This window comes from Coregonus clupeaformis, unplaced genomic scaffold (assembly GCF_020615455.1).
Source record: "Coregonus clupeaformis isolate EN_2021a unplaced genomic scaffold, ASM2061545v1 scaf0764, whole genome shotgun sequence".
Lineage (NCBI taxonomy): Eukaryota > Metazoa > Chordata > Actinopteri > Salmoniformes > Salmonidae > Coregonus > Coregonus clupeaformis.
The window spans coordinates 146056-165136 of NW_025534219.1; the positions used below are offsets into that span (position 1 = coordinate 146056).

General features: G+C 40.9%; 1 pseudogene; it reads left to right on the forward strand.

Annotated features, from left to right (window-relative positions):
- Positions 1–589: 589 nt before the first annotated feature.
- On the forward strand, positions 590–16586 carry LOC121583536 (annotated as a pseudogene).
- Positions 16587–19081: the final 2495 nt, after the last annotated feature.

Genomic DNA, 19081 nt, shown 5'->3' on the forward strand with positions numbered 1-19081 from the left:
AGTGAAATGTATTACTGCAGCTAGACGTCACATTCCGAAAGGGATATTCTTCTTACCGCCACTACATGACAGAAGCAGTGCAGGAAGACTTCCTGGTTTGAGGAAGGGATTTTGCAGGTGTGGTCCGTCTCCCACTTGATGCGACTATCCCATCGCTCTGTGTACATGATGGCTGCTTTCTCCTCAGCTGATTCTTTTTTATCTTGCAGCCGAGTGTTCTTCAACCTTCCTACTGTTTGCAGACCATCAACATACCTTGAACAGAGGTTAATATACAGAGTATGATTAGATAGAGGAAACAGTCCTTTATAGTCTTTATTCAATGCTGATCTATTAAATAGGTCATACTTATTGAGTCCTCCACTATGACCCCTGCAGGCCACTGTTGCCTCTACATGGCACTAGATATCATCTAATCTCACCATGGAAAGCCCTGGGGTGGACAGGTATAAAATAATGACTGGACATTTATACTGGTTTGTTATTTTTCAACAATCAATGAATAGCTATATATCATTCCTTAAAATGCCATGGAACAGACAAGAATGCCTTTTAATACCTCTGTGAGATTGTTGGAGTTGCTATTCTCATGGAAGAACTTCCTGCCATGGTCAGCCCACATGGAGACACAGGGGAGCCAGTACTTCCTCAGGTAGGCCTGGACAAACGGATACTGAAGCACTTCCTCCAGTTTTGTTGAAGTGTCTTCAGTCTTTCTCCTGTAAAGTGTATTGACAGAAAAATATAATAGTACTTCCAGTATGTGATGCGGAATGCATTTCAATCAATGGAAGTAAAATACAAAATTAAGTTAGCAAAGTAATACAAAACTAAATTATAGAATGTGTCAGTCTCTTCATATACCTTAACACCCCCCCACCCCCTTTCTATTTATGTAATCATTACGTCATTTCTACTCATTGACTGCATATTCTTCAAATTAATCATGTATATTACTTTTCTCCGGTCCTCCTGTAATGCCCTTTTTTATTTTATTTATTTTTTATTTATTTTTTATTTACAGCCTGCAAAAAGATAGCCGTCTCATTCAGTGTATGTTTTATTTTTCTAACCTAAAAGTGAACATGATTAATGTCAAAAGCGTTCTTTTAAAAATGTTCTCATAAGAATTACCTGCAAGATGTGAAACCAGCACAGAAGGACGTGGGCATTTGGGAACACTTCTTTTAATAGCCGACACCTGCTTCATGTCTTGGTCCACCATAAAGGCCCTAAAGATAACAATACATCCCTCATAGTGCACACTGTCTACAGACTTTCTAGGCACTGTAGTTCGCCTACATGTACTGTAGATCTACAGTCATTCAACATGATGCGGAACAAATACCTGGTCTCAAATTCTTGTGCAGCAAGACATGATCTTCCTGTGGCTATGGAACCCTGACCTGTTCACCATACACCCTGGACATGCTGTCTCGACCTCTAAATGCTGGCTATGAAAAGCCAACTGACATTAACTCTCGAGGTGCTGACCTCTTGCATCCTCTACAACCACTGTGATAATGTTTTGACCCTGCTGGTCTTCTATGAATGTTTGAACATCTTGAAGAACGATCTGGCCTTAATGGCCATGTACTCATATAATCTCCACCCGGCACAGCCAGAAGAGGACTGGCCATCCCTCTGAGCCTGGTTCCTTCCTAGATTTCTTCCTAGGTTCCTGCCTTTCTAGGGAGTTTTTCCTAGCCACTGTGCCTCCACATCTGCATTGCTTGCTCTCTGGGGTTTTAGGCTGGGTTACTGTATTAGCACTTTGCGACAACTGTGTTGTAAAAAGGGCTCTATAAATAAATGTGATTGATCGATGGATTCGACTTCCGTTTTACTTCCCTACTGCAGCGCGCCGGTGGCAAACTTGCCACAGTAAATTATTTGAAGGAGTATAGAGTATAAAAGTCAAGTAAATAAGTGTAAGTGTAATTTTATTTCATTCAAGTTTGCTAATGTTAGCTGGACCTACTTCTGTTGTGATAATAACGTTAGTTGTGTTGTGTCATTCATGAGGTCTCTAATGCACAGATACTGGTTCAGACCATTCAGTGCTTTCAGGGTGTGTTCATTGTCATAGTGATGCAAATAATACCTAAATGTAGGCTACATGTAGGCCTAATGAAAAATAATATAGTAACTAGTATTTAAATGTAGCAATTTAACAACAAACGTCGTTTAGCCTGCACATCTTTTACAGCGGTCATTGCCTCGTTGCTCAAGTGGTTTGCAAGTGATTTCCATTGTTCTAATGGTTGTCAATCCCTTTGGATCTTCTTTTCACTGTTCTCATCGCTGTCTGTCTTGTGCAACTATTTGCAATGTATCAGTGCTACAATGTTATCATATAAATGATATACCCTTAATATTTACAACTTGAATGTACAGCGGTCTTAATGGGAGCAGTTCGTACATGATTGCAATGTTGTTAATGTTCTTCTGAAAGTGTTCCATGCGTGTGCTAGAGGGACCCTGCAGTTTCCACTGGTGGACATTCTCACATTTGCATATCAATCTAACCAGGTTTGAAAAAAAAAATCGAAAGGAAGTTTGTTCTGAAGTGTCTATCCTATATCTGAGCGTTATAAGAAAAATTAGGAAACATTATTGTTATTATTATATATATTTTTTTCTTCTTCATGTATTTAACCCCTTAATTTTGTCACTAAACAGTCTCCATATATACAGTACCAGTCAAAAGTTGACACCTAATCATTCCAGGGTTTTTCTTTTCTTTTTACTATTTTCTACTTTGTGGAATAATAGTGAAGACATCAAAACTAGGAAATAACAGTGTTAAACAAATATTTAAGATTCTTCAAAGTAGCCACCCTTTGCCTTGTTCATTTGTGGAATTTCTTTCCTTCTTAATGCGTTTGAGCCAATCAGTTGTGTTGTGACAAGGTAGGGGTGGTATGCAGAAGATAGCCTTATTTGGTAAAAGACCAAGTCCGTATTATGGCAAGAACAGCTCAAATAAGCAAAGAGAAATGACAGTCCATCCATTACTTTAAGACATGAAGGTCAGTCAATACAGAACATTTCAAGAACTTTGAACGTTTCTTCAAGTGCAGTCGCAAAACCATCAAGGGCTATGATGAAACTAGCTCTCATGAGCACCGCCACAGGAATGGAAGACCAAGAGTTACCTCTGCTGCAGAGGATAAGTTCGTTAGAGTTTCCAGCCTCAGAAATTGAGGCCAAATAAATGCTTCACAGAGTTCAAGTAACAGACACATCTCAACATCAACTGTTCAGAGGAGACTGCGTGAATCAGGCCTTCATGGTCGAATTGCTGCAAAGAAACCACTACTAAAGGACACCAATGAGAAGAAGAGACTTGCTTGGGCCAAGAAACACGAGCAATGGACATTAGACCGGTGGAAATCGTCCTTTGGTCTGATGAGTCCAAATTTGAGATTTTTGGTTCCAATCCCACCGTGTCTTTGTGAGACGCAGAGTAGGTGAACGGATTATCTCTGCATGTGTGGTTCCCACCATGAAGCATGGAGGAGGAGGTGTGATGGTGTTTTGCTGGTGACACTGTCGGTGAGTTATTTAGAATTCAAGGCACACTTAACCAGCATGGCTACCACAGCATTCTGCAGCGATACGCCATCCCATCTGGTTTGCGCTTAGTGGGACTATCATTTGTTTTTCAACAGGACAATGATCCAACACACCTGTGTAAGGGCTATTTGACCAAGAAGGAGAGTGATGGAGTGCTGCATCAGATGACCTGGCCTCCACAATCACCCAACCTCAACCCAATTGAGATGGTTTGGGATGAGTTGGACCGCAGAATGAAGGAAAAGCAGCCAACAAGTGTAAAGGATTCCAGGTGACTACCTCATGAAGCTGGTTGAGAGAATGCCAAGAGTGTGAAAAACTGTCATCAAGGCAAAGGGTGGCTACTTTGAAGAATGATTCCATATGTGTTATTTCATAGTTTTGATGTCTTCACTATTATTCTACAATGTAGATCATAGTAAAAATAAAGAAAAACCCTTGAATGAGTAGGTGTGTCCAAACTTTTGACTGGGTACTGTATGTCATTAAATTACATGCGCATAACTATGTGGTTTTAATGTAAATTATTTTGGGAGTAATATAACATTTTGAATCTATTTTCACTACATGCAACCTAAGAGTTCATGCCTGCAAGACAGAGGCTTAGGTTACAGTCAATCGGTCTGAGGATTTTAAAGTTTTATAGCACCACTTTGTATTTAATCCCACATTGAAATGAAAGCCAGTGAGACAGCTAAAATAGGTTATGATGGTCAAAAGTATGTCCTGTTAAGGTGTGAGGGATTTGGGATAGAGAAACACAGATTGTGTTTTCTGAACCGAGGGAGAAGTGTAACGATCCTAGCCTTGATAAGTCTATTAAGAAATCCCCCAAGGGAGATCTCACTCTTGGCATCTCCCTTGGGGTTCCTTTAGGGCAGGGTTTCCCAAACCTCTCCTCAGGCCCCTCCAGACATTTCACGTTTTTGTTTTAACCCTTAACTGACACACATGGTTCAATTAGTCAACTAATCATCAAGCCTTTGACTAATTACATCAGGTGTGGCAATTTAGGGTTACAACAAAAATTTGAAACTTCTTGTGGGGCCAGTGGAGAGGGTTTGGAAACCCTGCTTTAGGGTCAGTTGCCCCAGGGTCAAGCTCTATATTAGCTGCAATATGGTCACCTGTTCTGGTAAGGTCCATGTGCGCTGCTGTGACTTTTGATGACAATAATATACAATTAACATGAGGCAGTCAGGACTGGCATATGTTATCTATTTAGAACAAATGGTTACAATTTACATGCGTGAACAAACACACAACTAAATAGGTACGTAACACTTACCATGTCTTGAGGTCTTCTTAGACATTTTTTATCCAGGTCTTTGGTGAATTATGTTGCCTCGGCTGTCCCTCTCTATCCAATGGACATGGGCAAGGCTAGTGGCAGGAGCAGATGACTGTCGCTTTGCAGCTCGCTCCTTCTGATCCTAAAGTATTTATTCAAATCAAACATAGAATGGGAATCTGTCTGTGATTTTAAAATTACAACACAACAACATTGTGGTATGTACCCACAATTCAACTGCCCTGAAACTATACTGGGGAAATGGGAAGAAATATCACTTACAGATAGATACATGTTGAAATTGTAATGTAAATGATAGTAGGGAAAACACTGGTTTTGGTTTGTGTTTGCCAAGGAATAGGCCTCATATAACAATCATCCCCTGTAACTCAGTTGGTAGAGCATGGCGCTTGCAACGCCAGAGTTGTGGGTTCGTTTCCCATGGGGGGCCAGTATGAAAATGTATGCACTCACTAACTGTAAGTCGCTCTGGATAAGAGTGTCTGCTAAATGACTAAAATGTAAAATGTAATGCTGTGCGATAGCTTTCTCGAACAGCCTCCTTAAATGCCACCCGTGCCCGCATCCCGGTCTTTTCTCAAGCTCATTTCTCTATTTGGTTGAACATAAACATTACTGTATGTTAACATAGAAAAACAAGTACCAAAATGTGTGATCATATACTGTGAGACTCAATCAAATATATATATATATATATAGTAGATTCACACATGACAGACGTAAATTGGTTTACATTGTGGATGGTTGATTTTCATTATCGTTTAGCATTCTGTTGTGCAAAAGGCAAAGCCTCCACAGTTAACACTCAAATGTTTTTGTTATTTATCTGCTTTAATTCATTAACATCTCCGGTGCGAACAATGCTGCTATTACTATTTATGAACTAGATTTGTGTATTCATATTTACAAAATGGTATACAGTCGGCAAAAAGAGAATTACAGTTTACAGTTTAAAATGTGCAGACACCTGTGTAGCTATGTAATCATATTTCTATGGGACACACACAGGCCCACAAAGATCTAATTAAAAGGCAACAGTTTCTTCTGTTATGTGTTCTATGCAGAGTAATTGTTAATTTTAAGTTGGGTGAGGTATTCAAAACAACCACAGTTATTATAAGAACTAACACAACGGTCACTTCCGGTACAAATGATAAAATGTCAGTTCTGGTACTACGGAATCATGGGAGATTGAGTTTCACAGTCCTTAACTCACTGCCAGACACTTTTAAATCATGAAATAAATAGCTCAATAATTCGCAAAAAAGTATTTCCATGTGCTTACACGATTGATATTGTTGATTCTCTTTTTACATAATTAATAACGGCGAGCAGCTAGCTAAAAAGGCTCAAAGTTCAATGGGGTTGCAACCGGCGGAAACCAAAAAGCTATCGTTTGTTAGCATATACAAGATACTGTTGGCCAGAATTAATAAATATAACTTCCTGTACACAAGAATAACCAATATACGTAACTGATTGAAATAAATGAGTTTAGAATTATGCGGCCCGAAATACAGAACATACTAGATTATTTGTAATTTCTTGTCCAATAATTTACCTTGCGTTCTCACTGTAAAATAGCTAGCTAGCTTCATCCAAATAAGCAGTTATGTTTATTTGTACTAATAGCACAAACTCAGGGCGCATCGAGTTTAAAGGGATTCAGAAGGGGCGTGGCATCAGAGGTATCTGGTGTTATTGGGTTCGATGCGCCATAGGTTTGTGCTATTAGTACAATTGTGCTTGTTTGTACATATAGTACATAGTTAATGAGACACTGGGTTGCGAGGGGTATAACCAACCCACATCTTCTCGTTGCTGTTGCAGGTGACTGGCAGTGGAAAGACACTGGCTTTCGTGATTCCCATCATAGATATAATAATAAAGCGAGAGGACCAACTAAAGAAAATGCAGGTAAGGTTTGGATTATTCAGTTATTCAGGTTAGCTACCGTTTGAGTATATGTGTATGGTTGTGATTCACATTGACTTCTGGTATACAGCATGAAACTGTGAGCAGTGGTGTAAAATACTTAAGAAAAATACTTTAAAGTACTACTTAAGTAGTTTTTTTTGGGTATCTGTACTTTACTATTAATATTTTTGACTACATTCTCAAAGAAAATAATGTAATTTTTACTCCATACATTTTCCCTGACACCCAAAAGTACTCGTTACATTTTTAATTCTTAGCAGGACAGGAAAATTGTCCAGTTCACTTGTCAAGAGAACATCCCTGGTCATCCCTACTGCCTCTGATCTGGCGGACTCACTAAACACACATGCTTCGTTTGTAAATGATGTCTGAGTGTTTGAGTGTGCCCCTGGCTATCCGTAAATACAAATTTTAAAATGGAGACATCTGGTTAGCTTAATATAAGGAATTTGAGAGAATTTATACTTTTACTTTTGATACTTAAGTATTTTTTAAACCAAATACTTTTAGACTTTTACTCAAGTAGTATTTTACTGGGTGACTTTCACTTTTGCTTGAATCATTTTCTATTAAAGTATCTTTACTTTTACTCAAGTATGACAATTGGGTACTTTTTCCACAACTGACTGAGACGTTTCACAGGTTGGTACTCTGATCATCACACCGACCAGAGAGCTGGCCCTGCAGATCAGTGAGGTGAAGGAGCAGTTCCTCCAGAAGTTCCATCAGTTCAGGTAGGAGGAGAGCCAGGGGCTTGTCCACAGAGATAAAACCGGAGACATGAACACAGTTCAGCAAGCTCTATTCCAGATCTAAAATGTTAATGGTTCCAAGACTCCTATTGTAATCCTGCTATGACCTGAACTCTTCCTCTTTCAGACAGATTCTGTTGATCGGAGGGAGCAACCCCATCGAGGATGTTGAGAAGTTCTTCCTCTGATCATTTCTTTGAAGGTGGGTTTCTCCATCTTTCTGAAGGGCACCATTCCTACTACTAAATAACGTCAGTGCTCGCCATTTATCAGTGTGCCGTTTGTGGTGCTGGAAATCTTAATAGGTAGTCTATGGTTTTGCGCATATTCTGCAAACAGGCTAGTCCAAGTCATCTGGTTCTCCATCGTTGTTAGGTTTGAAACCAAAATGTGCCCAAATAGCTGATGTTCCGTTTTTTTGTTGTTGCTATGAGAGCCATATTTTTCACCTCACGCCTCCAATCTACTGTAACAATGAAAAAGGCCAGAGGCTACCCATCCACCCCCACCCTATAGGATGTATAGGTACCCCCAGTCCCCACTTTTCACCCATACCCTCTTCAATGGCCTGAATTGACCTTCAAAGATTCTCTCCTATCCCTGCATATAGCGGATTTGCTGATTGCAGCGCATCAAAAGATAGTTGGAAAGAGGAGGAGATGTATACAGTTTAATAGACTGACTCAGTTAGCAAAACAATACCATATAATTAACACTCCCGCTATGGGTAAAGTATATCTACATTAAAATAAAGTTGCTAAAGCATTTTTATAAAAATAAAACATTTTTTTTTTTACGGTTACTTTATTTTCATGACGGTCTTCATCCAAAAAACGTCAATGTCACGGTTGTCCAATAACTGTCACAGCCCTAACAACAACACAGTCCACTTTAAGTAACTCTCCTTCCCTCTCTCCAGTCTGAATGTTATTCTGGGGTACCTCCCTAAGCAGCGTCGTGCAGGTCTATCTTCAGCCACTCAGACTCAGGAGCTGCAGAAGCTGGTGAGAGCTGGTCTCAGAAGCCCTGTACCCATCAGACTCAAGGAGAAAACACCAGCCAGCCTCTGCAACTATTACACAGTGAGTAACACATACACTAACACATACAGTGGGGAAAAAAGTATTTAGTTAGCCACCAATTGTGCAAGTTCTCCCACGTAAAAAGATGAGAGAGGCCTGTTATTTTTATCATAGGTACACGTCAACTATGACTGACAAAATGAGGAAAAAAAATCCAGAAAATCACATTGTAGGATTTTTTATGAATTTATTTGCAAATTATGGTGGAAAATAAGTATTTGGTCAATAACAAAAGTTTCTCAATACTTTGTTATATAACCTTTGTTGGCAATGACACAGGTCAAACGTTTTCTGTAAGTCTTCACAAGGTTTTCACACACTGTTGCTGGTATTTTGGCCTATTCCTCCATGCAGATCTCCTCTAGAGCAGTGATGTTTGGGGCTGTCGCTGGGCAACACAGACTTTCAACTCCCCTCCAAAGATTTTCTATGGGGTTGAGATCTGGAGACTGGCTAGGCCACTCCAGGACCTTGAAATGCTTCTTACGAAGCCACTCCTTCGCTGCCCGAGCGGTGTGTTTGGGATCATTGTCATGCTGAAAGACCCAGCCACGTTTCATCTTCAATGCCCTTGCTGATGGAAGGAGGTTTTCACTCAAAATCTCCGATACATGGCCCCATTCATTCTTTCCTTTACATGGATCAGTCGTCCTGGTCCCTTTGCAGAAAAAACAGCCCCAAAGCATGATGTTTCCACCCCCATGCTTCACAGTAGGTATGGTGTTCTTTGGATGCAACTCAGCATTCTTTGTCCTCCAAACACGACGAGTTGAGTTTTTACCAAAAAGTTCTATTTTGGTTTCATCTGACATTCTCCCAATCCTCTTCTGGATCATCCAAATGCACTCTAGCAAACTTCAGACGGGCCTGGACATGTACTGGCTTAAGCAGGGGGGACACGTCTTGCACTGCAGGATTTGAGTCCCTGGCGGTGTAGTGTGTTACTGATGGTAGGCTTTGTTACTTTGGTCCCAGCTCTCTGCAGGTCATTCACTAGGTCCCCCCGTGTGGTTCTGGGATTTTTGCTCACCGTTCTTGTGATCATTTTGACCCCACAGGGTGAGATCTTGCGTGGAGCCCCAGATCGAGGGAGATTATCAGTGGTCTTGTATGTCTTCCATTTCCTAATAATTGCTCCCACAGTTGATTTCTTCAAACCAAGCTGCTTACCTATTGCAGATTCAGTCTTCCCAGCCTGGTGCAGGTCTACAATATTGTTTCTGGTGTCCTTTGACAACTTTTTTGGTCTTGGCCATAGTGGAGTTTGGAGTGTGACTGTTTGAGGTTGTGGACAGGTGTCTTTTATACTGATAACAAGTTCAAACAGGTGCCATTAATACAGGTAACGAGTGGAGGACAGAGGAGCCTCTTAAAGAAGAAGTTACAGGTCTGTGAGAGCCAGAAATCTTGCTTGTTTGTAGGTGACCAAATACTTATTTTCCACCATAATTTGCAAATAAATTCATTAAAAATCCTACAATGTGATTTTCTGGATTTTTCTTTCTCAATTTGTCTGTCATTGTTGACGTGTACCTATGATGAAAATTACAGGCCTCTCTCATCTTTTTAAGTGGGAGAACTTGCACAATTGGTGGCTGACTAAATACTTTTTTTCCCCACTGTACACACACGGGGGAAAAAACAAATACCATGAACTGATCACCTTTTAATCTATTGTCTTGTTGTTTTAGTACAAAAGCTGAAGACATACGCACATCCAGGTATTTTCCGCAGGTGCTGGAGTTGTAGGCAAATTCATGAAAAACAGAAAGGAAAACGCCGAACACTGCTGCTCATGCTCCCAGGTGATATTTTTTATAACAACGTTTCAACCCTTAGGTCTTCATCAGGCATCCATATCCCAGGTGGTGGTGGAAGGTCGTGTGTATATATAAGGGGCAGTACTCTGACATCACTTCCTGAAACAAAAGGTTTAAAAAATGTATAACATAGGTTCACAATATTAACATTCAATGTATCAAAAATATATGATCATATACAGTACAAGGAATGCAATCAATATTTACAGTAATATACATACAATATTCACACAATGCTCGAATAGGATTGTTTTTTAACACACAATTTGGACATAATGAAACTATAAAAATGGTTTCAAGTCAAACTCCTCGTTAAGTCCAAGAGCCTGTGGATCCAGAAAGATTCCCATTGAAGAAGTTTCCTCTCAATGTCCCCTCCCCTGCGTGACATCTTGACCATTTCTATTCCAATGTACATGTATGTATAAGCTGGAAGTAGAGGCCTAAGCATTGTTGTTTACTCCAATTAGGGAAGAGGTGGTGGGGTTGGAACGTAATAAAGGGAAATGTATATTTTTAAAGGATATGTGTGTGTGTGTGTATATGCGAGGAAAAAAAAACATATGCGGGATTGGAAGTGATGCAGACAATTACATTGATGGAAGTTACAATCTATCTGCAATATTAAAGCTGATCTACCCCCTAAAAACAATATTTAAAAAAAATATGTTTTTATTTTTAAAGGTACGATCTTTGTCCCCATGTGCAGTTGCAAACCGTAGTCTGGCTTTTTTATGGCGGTTTTGGAGCAGTTGCTTCTTCCTTGCTGAGCGTCCTTTCGGGTTATGTCAATATAGGACTCGTTTTACTGTGGATATAGATACTTTTGTACCTGTTTCCTCCAGCATCTTCACAAGGTCCTTTGCTGTTGTTCTGGGATTGATTTGCACTTTTCGCACCAAAGTACGTTCATCTCTAGGAGACAGAATGCGTCTCCTTCCTGAGCGGTATGACGGCTGCGTGGTCCGATGGTGTTTATACTTGCTTACTATTGTTTGTACAGATGAATGTGGTACCTTCAGGCGTTTGGAAATTGCTCCCAAGGATGAACCAGACTTGTGGAGGTCTACAATTTTTTTTCTGAGGTCTTTGCTGATTTCTTTTGATTTTCCCATGATGTCAAGCAAAGAGGCACTGAGTTTGAAGGTATGCCTTGAAATACAGCCACAGGTACACCTCCAATTGACTCAAATGATGTCAATTAGCCTATCAGAAGCTTCTAAAGCCATGACATTTTCTGGAATTTTCCAAGCTGTTTAATGGCGCAGTCAACTTAGTGTATGTAAACTTCTGACCCACTGGAATTGTGATACAGTGAAATAATCTGTCTGTAAACAATTGTTGGAAAAATTACTTGTGTCATGAACAAAGTAGATGTCCTAACCGACTTGCCAAAACTAACCGACTTGTGGAGTGGTTGAAAAAACGAGTTTTAATGACTCAAACCTAAGTATATGTAAACTTCCGACTTCAACTGTAGGTTAGTATAATTAGGAGACATAGTGCTCCCCATCGCTGTCCCTTTGGTCTGGAGGAAAAAGTATCCTCTGAAGAGAAAAGAGTTGGAGGTTAATACCAGTTCAGCCAGGTCCACAATACAATTGGTGCTGGGAAGAGCATTAGAGGGACGTTCATTGAGGTAGAACTTGAGGGCCTCTAGGCCACCCTGATGGGGGATGTTAGTATATAGACTGGTAACATCAAAAGTACACAGAATAGAATTCTCAGGTATATGGTCCACAGATTTCAAAAAAGTAATAAAATCAATAGTCTCTGGTATACGTGGGGAGGGAGATCGCCCAGGGTTTCACAACATAGTCTACAAAAGGTAGTGATATTCTCTGTCAGAGATCCGTTACTACTCACAATGGGCCTGCCTGGTATAGGTGGTGTCATGCTCTTGTGAATTTTGGGGAGAGCGTATATGACAGGTGTGGTTGGGCAGTCAACTGTCATATACTCATATTCTGTCTTTGTAATTTCCCCTTCATTCAAAAAATTTGACAATTTATCATGGATCAGAGACCTGAATTGATTCGTAGAGTACTTAGGGAGTCTTTTGTAAAATTCTTCATCACTAAGTTTTCTCAGAATTTCCTTTTCATAGTCTGCTGCATTTAGTATCTCTATTGCACCTCCTTTGTCAGCAGGTTTTATAATGATACTGGAGTCATTTTTGAGTTCCATAAGAGATTCTTTCTCTGCTTTGGACATATTATGGAATACCTTGTATTCTTTTTTCTTAGCCAGGAGATTATGTACATCTTTCTCAACTAGGCGGCAATATGTTTCAAGAGAGGGATTTCTTTTAGGTGGTAAAAATGTACTTTTCCTCTTAAAATATGTATTTTCCCTTGTCATGTCCTCAGGGCGAGAGTCAGGTTCACTGTCATTCAGGTTATCAATGGGAAAAACATTAGCACCATTACCTGTCTGGTTACTAATATCGTTCAATAGATTAACATTGGCAGGTGTATAGTGAGCAAACCCATTACCAAAAAACTCAGTCAATCTCAAACTGCGGAAAAACTTTTGAAAGTCTATAACTGTATCAAAGTCATTGGACTGTGATGTTGGGACAAATGATAGTCCCTTACCTAGGGCAGATGAAGATGTGTCAGATATAGACCTGTTGGACAAGTTAATTACCGTGTCTTGCTCCGTGTATGTGGCGGGGACTTCGGGTGTTGGCGTCTTCCTACATAATCCTCTCCTGTATTTCTTGCGGGGAAGCAGTGGTCGTGACGTCGTCCATTGGGATTCCCCAAAAAAGAAGACGCTCCGGCTCTGGATTGGTCAATGGAGTCAGATGTGAGGGAGTTGGTTGATCGCCACATTAGTGGCCCTCTAGGATTACGGCTGGGCTGGCGTTTACCCTTCCAGTCACGCAGGGGAGGGGACACTAAGAGGAAACGTATTTAACGGGAATCTTTCTGGATCCACAGGCTCAACACACTGTCTCCTCTTGGCCTTAACGAGGAGTTTGACTTGAAACCGTTTTTATAGTTTTTAAAATCCTAATTGAACATTGTATGTATATTACTGCAAATATTGATTTCATTCCTTGTATATGATCATATATTTTGATACATTGAATGTTAATATTGTGAACCTATGTCACTGAGTACTGCCCATATATATATATATATATATACACACACACAGTGGGGGAAAAAAAGTATTTAGTCAGCCACCAATTGTGCAAGTTCTCCCACTTAAAAAGATGAGAGGCCTGTAATTTTCATCATAGGTACACGTCAACTATGACAGACAAATTGAGAAAAAAAAATCCAGAAAATCCCATTGTAGGATTTTTAATGAATTTATTTGCAAATTATGGTGGAAAATAAGTATTTGGTCACCTACAAACAAGCAAGATTTCTGGCTCTCACAGACCTGTAACTTCTTCTTTAAGAGGCTCCTCTGTCCTCCACTCGTTACCTGTATTAATGGCACCTGTTTGAACTTGTTATCAGTATAAAAGACACCTGTCCACAACCTCAAACAGTCACACTCCAAACTCCACAATGGCCAAGACCAAAGAGCTGTCAAAGGACACCAAAAACAAAATTGTAGACCTGCACCAGGCTGGGAAGACTGAATCTGCAATAGGTAAGCAGCTTGGTTTGAATAAATCAACTGTGGGAGCAATTATTAGGAAATGGAAGACATACAAGACCACTGATAATCTACCTCGATCTGGGGCTCCATGCAAGATCTCACCCCGTGGGGTCAAAATGATCACAAGAACGGTGAGCAAAAAATCCCAGAACCACAGGGGGGACCTAGTGAATGACCTGCAGAGAGCTGGGACCAAAGTAACAAAGCCTACCATCAGTAACACACTACGCCGCCAGGGACTCAAATCCTGCAGTGCCAGACGTGTCCCCCTGCTTAAGCCAGTACATGTCCAGGCCCGTCTGAAGTGCATTTGGATGATCCAGAGAGGATTGGGAGAATGTCATATGGTCAGATGAAACCAAAATATAACTTTTTGGTAAAAACTCAACTTCGTCATGTTTGGAGGACAAAGAATGCTGAGTTGCATCCAAAAGAACACCATACCTACTGTGAAGCATGGGGTTGGAAACATCATGCTTTGGGGCTGTTTTTCTGCAAAGGGACCAGGACGACTGATCCGTGTAAAGGAAAGAATGAATGGGGCCATGTATCGTGAGATTTTGAGTGAAACCCTCCTTCCATCAGCAGGGGCATTGAAGATGAAACGTGGCTGGGTCTTTCAGCATGACAATGATCCCAAACACACCGCCCGGGCAGCGAAGGGTGGCTTCGGAAGAAGCATTTCAAGGTCCTGGAGTGGCCTAGCCAGTCTCCAGATCTCAACCCCATAGAAAATCTTTGGAGGGAGTTGAAAGTCTGTGTTGCCCTAGCGACAGCCCCAAAACATCACTGCTCTAGGAGGAGATCTGCATGGAGGAATGGGCCAAAATACCAGCAACAGTGTGTGAAAACCTTGTGAAGACTTACAGAAAACATTTGACCTGTGTCATTGCCAACAAGGGTATATAACAAAAGTATTGAGAAACTTTTTGTTATTGACCAAATAGCTCTTATTTTCCACCATCATATGCCAATAAATTCATAAAAAATCCTACAATGTGATTTTCTGGAATTTTTTTTCTCATTTTGTCTGTCATAGTTGACGTGTACCTATGATGAAAATTACAGGCCTCTCTCATCTTTTTAAGTGGGAGAACTTGCACAATTGGTGGCTGACTAAATACTTTTTTTCCCCACTATATATATATATATATATATAGGACCTTCCACCCCCACCTGGGATATGGAGGCCTGATGAAGACCTAAGGGTCGAAACGTTGTTATAAATAAATATCACCTGGGAGCATGAGCAGCAGTGTGCGGCATTTTCCATGTCTTGTTTGTCAGATCTGCAGAGTGGAGGACAAGTTTAACAGTCTGGTAGCATTTCTCAGACAGCACAAACATGAGAAACAGCTGGTGTTCTTCAGGTATGTATCCTGCCTACACAGTCCATGTTAAACTGTCTCACCCTGACTACAGCTACTTGTAGTATTCTACTTACTTACTTCCTGTCCATCAACCAGAAGGTATGCCTTTTGTTTCTCTCTACATCCCTCTCCATCTCTCCTGCCTTCCATGCTCTCTCCATTTAAAACCAAACTGCCCCTCCCTGTTTCCTGTTAGTGTCCTCTGGAGCAGATGGCCCCAGTGAGTGACGTGGTGGATGTTCTGCCCAAGGTGAAGGCCCTGGCAGACCAGGCCATGTTTGACAGGGGAATGAGGGCCTTCATCTCCACCGTACAGGCCTATGCCAAACGAGTGCAGCCTCATCTTCAGGGTCAAAGGTCAGAAGAAATCCCTTGCACCTTCCCTGTGTACTGACCCTCAAATAGGATGATGATGATTGTGCTGTTAGATTGTTTATGCTGAGGTGAATGTCATCCTCCCGTCATTGGTCAGACCTGAACTTTGTTGCACTGGCCCGTGGCTTCGCCCTCCTCCGCATGCCCAGGATGCCTGAGCTGAAAGGGAAGAACTTCCCAGACTTCAAAAAAACGACCATAGACACAGACAACATCCGCTACAAGAACAAGCAGCGGGAGAAGCTGAGGCAGAAGCTGCTGATTGAGCTGAAGGAAAGGAGAGGAGAGAGCCGCTGCTCCCAGGAAACAACGATAAGAACAAAGCCTGGTCCAACCAGAAGAACAGGAAGGACCGTAGGAGGACTGCTGCCAAGAGGAACCAGGATGAGGTATTTATTTACAGTTGAGCTACACTGTCTGTGATTGTATCCCTTGCGTTCAACTGTCAAATCATGCTAGTTAATTCAGTTTTCAGTTATTTATAACATTATGCTTCTAGGACATTTTTTACATTGGAACAGAAAATATGCAGAAAAAATAAGCAGATCAGATGACTTTGTTCTCTTCAGGGCTCGGATATGGACGATGAGTACATGAAGGAGCTGTTGGAAGACACTCATCTTCTGAATAGGCTGAAGGGACAGATCAGCGAGGAGGACTTTGAGAAACAGGTGACAGGACAGACTCCAGCAGGACCAACACAGCTCAGCAGGACTCATGAAACACACCTGTCATGAGACATAACACTTGTCAGTGTTTTTCCTGCCACTATGTCAGCAGGGCGGATCTTCCCACCTTGCTCTGTTAATCCTGAGAACATAGCCGGTTTGACATAAAAAAAATTTATACCAGAGGCCCTGGATGGTGTTTTAGGGGGGGCTTTGTACACCACCTAGAGAACAGCCACAGGGGGGGGAAACACGGCTGGTTACACATGGAGCAGGACCACTCATGGAACTTGGCACACACTTTAAAAATAGAGCCATCTGTTTTGCATCGATTCCTCTGTTATGACCCAGAGAAATACATTGCCTTTCAGAACAGTTATATGTACACAGTGTAAAGTTATGTGCATAGACATATTTTGTAACTAACAATCTATAGAGATCCAAACTGATATGCCAGTCTCCCATTGAGTGTTTTTTGAGTTTTATTGTTTTAAGGCACTTCTATATAAAGTTTGATAAGTTCATCGCTGATGGTGGAGGGGGTGAGGACCCCCAGGTCTTTGAAGAGGTACGTGGGAGGTAGGGAGGGGTGTAGTTGATCATGGAGTGTTCCTCTGACATGTTAGAAACAGTCTTCAGGGTGTTGGCTTTGTACTGGAGAGAAGAGAGACGGGTTAGACACCAGAGAGAAAATACAGAAACAGTTGTGATAGTTTCTCAACTTGGATTTTGTTCTGACATTATCTGTCAGTTTGCTCAAGTCACACGTTAATGTGAATCAGCACATGGCACAACATATCTTATAATCCATCCCTGCTCTGAAGTGGTGGCAGGCTCTGAATGGTTAATTCTCGCCTTAAATCTGTCCGAGACGTCCTTCTGGTTCAGAGGGTAGAGACGGATGAACTTGAAGCTCTCCGCTACCACGTAGAATGGCTTGTTGTGGGCTTTAGAACTGCAGTCGGATAGGTTCCAATCTGCACAGACAGCGCCATCAACACTGTCATTAGCACACTGCAATATAGGTTTGAAATTATGTTTGCAATCAACATATCCATGACTTAGCCTACCTACATGAATGCCTACAAAAATGCATAGCCTCTTGTAATTTATTTTCAAAGACACATGTATATTCCATTTCAAATAAGCAAAATTTGGAAGTAGTGAATAAAATAAGTATGAGGAATAACAATACTGTTCTTGCTGACAAGATTACCCTATAATATGATAGCCCATCATAAGAAATAGGAATGGTTCTCATTGACTGTTCCACTGACTTACATCAGTTAATATGAAATAAATAAAAACAGAAAGTCTCCTGAAGAGAACATTGCATAGCCTAAATCTACGTCGGGCTACACCCAGCCCAAATTATGTCTTAATTTTTTTCCCCACTCCACCCAACTAGAATAAAACGTATAGACATTTGGGTTCATAATCTCTTTCTCCATGTGCCATCTCTAACCAAATTTGTGCCTGTCCAGTTACCAGGTTATTAGGTAATAATTTAACATGACTGAACAAGCTTGTTTGTTATCAAACAAATAGTCTAGTTAGCAGTCCGCGAGTAGCCTGGTTTTGAGACTGCCTGGGACATGGTTAATTTATCAAATGATTCCTGCGAATTCTCGATAGAAAAAAACATAGCTTTTGAACAGTTTGGGCTAGATACAAGGTTTTCAGTAAAGTATTGGTGAAACCATGACACAAAGCTGTGCTCAGTTTGTCTATGACACACTTCCTAGCTTGTTAGTGATGCACTGTTATGCAAACTCATATCAGATGTACATCCTGCAATTTCAAAATTCTCTGACCATCAAAAAGTTAGAGGCTGGACCAAAACATTCAGGGCTGTATCCCCGGAAGCCCAGGCCTAATGATGCCTATGCCAACTATGTATACACCACCATATTGTCTATTTCAAATATTCTCTCATTGATTGAGACAGGTGGGTGGCCACCCCAAAGTGCTCCATGTCATGATGACACTGTCTCGATCATTGAGAGAAGATTTTAAATAGACAAGATGGAGGCATACACATGGAGCCAAATCAATTATTGAATTTAATAACGGAGAATTTTCTAGATTCGAACACCAGACGGCTGGAGCGATGGTGAGGTTGTGTTCCTCTAAGCGGGGAGGTAAGCTTGGCTTCTTCTTTATGTGTTGAGTAAAGCTTAAACCATGCATTTAGATTGTAGGTAGGTATTGTAGTGTATTCGGCTGAGCCCGGTGAAGCACGAGGCTATCTAGCTAACCCACTACCTGGACCAATAAAGCTAGCTAGCTAGCTAGCTAGCTAGCTAGCGGGTAGCTACTGGTAATTTGGTAACTGTTAGCAACTGTGGATAGTTGTTTCCAATGTTATTTCAGGCTTAAGAGTACCTGTAATTATTGTAGGTAGGTATTGTAGATAGTTTTATCTAGGTAGTTATTATAGCCAACTTTACCAGCTAGCAGTCAACACCGCAGCCACTGCTAGCTAGCCAACCTTACCAGCTAGCAGTACTGTTGCAACCAAATACATTACAACGGAACTATTTGATTTGATTAGTGTAATGTTA